A 2370-nucleotide genomic window follows, 5' to 3' on the forward strand; every position below is an offset into this window, starting at 1 on the left:
CCCTGTGGTTAAGGGTCCCGGGTTCGATTCCCAGACCTGAGGCTATGACTGAGGTGCCCCTGAGCAAGGCCCTTAACCCTCAATTGCTCACTTGTATATATATTTAAAAAAAAAAGTAAGTCGCTCTGGATAAGGGCGTCTGCCAAATGCCACAAATGTAAATGTAATGATAATTTTTTCTTCTTTTACAGATGTGAAAACTTCACCCCAAACTAAAACTCCAGGGTGTGTAGTTGGCACTTTCCCAATTGCAAAGCTGCTGGACCTTCGCGATTCACTTGAAACCAGGGAAAGGCTTTTCATTTTCCTGACCACCCCAGCAATCCCCCTAAGCAGAAGAAGCAGATCGTCCCTTCCAGTGATGATGCAACAGACACAGGACACACAGCTGACATGGCAACCCCACAAACCCCTACTACATCCCAACCAAGTCTCGTCATGCTTGAGGTTGAGAATGACATGCTTAGAGAAGAGAACAAAAAATTGAAAGAACAGTTGGAGAAACAAAAGCAAACTTTTTCCTTCAGTCAGATTTCCTCCCATCCTGACAAAGTCCAATACTACACTGGATTACCTGATGCTGCCACAGTATTTTTTTTTTTGGAAGCACTTCTTTCTAGATTTGAGCTACAGTATCATTCTGATTGGACTGTCCAAATTATGCCCCTTATTGATCAGTTACTCCTTACTTTAATGAAGCTTAAATTGAATTGTGGCCATGTACACCTTGCAACAAGGTTTAATTGTAGCACAGCAACTGTAACTAACATCTTTATCACCATCATCTGCGCTCTGTATGATATTTTGTATGTCAGTCTACTTGAAAACATCCCCTCCACGGCCAAGAATCAGACTTCGCTGCCAGACTGCTTCCGACCTTTTCCTAACTGTAGAATAGTCCTTGACTGAAAAAGTCTCTCTTACTCTCTACTGCCTGCTGGACAGTCTTAGTTCTGGCGGACCATGGGCATTTCACCTCAATGATGCAGTCATCAGACACTGTCCCATCTGGAGATCCACCAAGTAGACCACTGTCAGACAGGAACAATCCCCTCTCCTGGATCACGACAGCAGCGTTCACTGTGTACTGCTGCTTTGCCCGTGGCTCATGTAGGATTCCCCAATCACATGCCTTTAATAAAAACACAAAGTCACTTACTCTTAGATACACATAACTTAAGTTGAAATATTCATGAAGACACTTTAAATCCTTCTTTGAGGTTGTACTGGCCAAGCAGTGTTTTGGATAAGGAAGGGAGGTAAGATTTCCGCTGAACTGCTGCCAAGACCAAACCAAAATTGCTTGCCGTGATTTGTTTCTTGCGATATGCTGATCTGTTATACATAAAAACAAAACAAAGAATTAAATCAATTTATAATTAGTTACATATTAAAATACCACACATGTACAATGTGCCACAAATTAAGACAACAAATTACAACCATGTCTAAATTATGTGTACGGGTTGTCAAGCTGCTTACTTAATTTATGCTTTACATACATTTTGTTAAGTTGCATTTCTTACCATAATGGGTTCTTTGCTTGCCCAACTGTAGCTCCCTCAATCTGTTGCTTCTCCTCAGTGGTGACGGCGAGTGATGATAGCACATAAAGAGTCCTCGGCCTGGCCATAACCTGGGCTGCTCACTAGCCCATCAAATGTCTTGATGGGGAGAGATGTCTAGATTTAAAGTTAAGCACATAGTGTTGAGATTTAGGTTAGTTAGTGCATACAAAACACCTGTAAATAAAATAAATTCTATGTGAAATTGTTTTTGGGTGCAGAGAATCATAAGTGCAAACTTTTGTCTGATTTGCATGGGTTTACACATTTCTGTGTATTGTAAGTCATGTGTCAAACCATGATCTTGACATTAGACAACAATATGTAATCGCTTTATCCCAGTCAAAATACTCAATGTAGTGCAATTGTGCTGTTTCTAGTAACGTGAAGGGCATATTAGAGTACAAAATACAGAAGTCATACCTGAGGCGGTTCAGAACTCAAAATCCACCCCATTCCAGTAAAACGCCCAAGCTGTGACAAAGATGCCAGGGCCCATTCCTTGTCATCCTGTGTGACAGGTCTTTTGATTCCAGCTTAAATAAAATGGAGTAACATTAGTAATTATGACTTATTTTATTACATACCTTTAATTGTAGATTTTTAAAACATGCAATGTACACTATAGTCTCCCTCTAGTCTGCTCTAAAATAGATTAACAAATTGTAAAGTTTAAAAATAAGATAAAGACAAAGCTTAGGACCACCAACAATGTGAGAGTTTATCAGAACTATTCAATTAATAAAAGTTAATCTCACAAAATTCAATGGCTTTGAAATTACATGGTTCAGGTGTGTTGCCAGCA

At 39.9% G+C, this 2370-nt stretch overlaps 1 long non-coding RNA gene across 1 annotated transcript; it reads right to left on the reverse strand.

Annotated features, from left to right (window-relative positions):
• Positions 1-1120: 1120 nt before the first annotated feature.
• On the reverse strand, positions 1121-2061 carry LOC143485808 (uncharacterized). Its single transcript, XR_013123047.1, has 3 exons — positions 1989-2061; positions 1527-1682; positions 1121-1335 (listed from the first exon to the last, which is right to left on the reverse strand). It is a non-coding gene; the product is annotated as an uncharacterized LOC143485808 (long non-coding RNA).
• Between the last annotated feature and the right edge of the window lie 309 nt (positions 2062-2370).

The sequence above is a fragment of the Brachyhypopomus gauderio genome, unplaced genomic scaffold (genome assembly GCF_052324685.1).
Source record: "Brachyhypopomus gauderio isolate BG-103 unplaced genomic scaffold, BGAUD_0.2 sc40, whole genome shotgun sequence".
NCBI classification, from domain to species: Eukaryota; Metazoa; Chordata; class Actinopteri; order Gymnotiformes; family Hypopomidae; genus Brachyhypopomus; species Brachyhypopomus gauderio.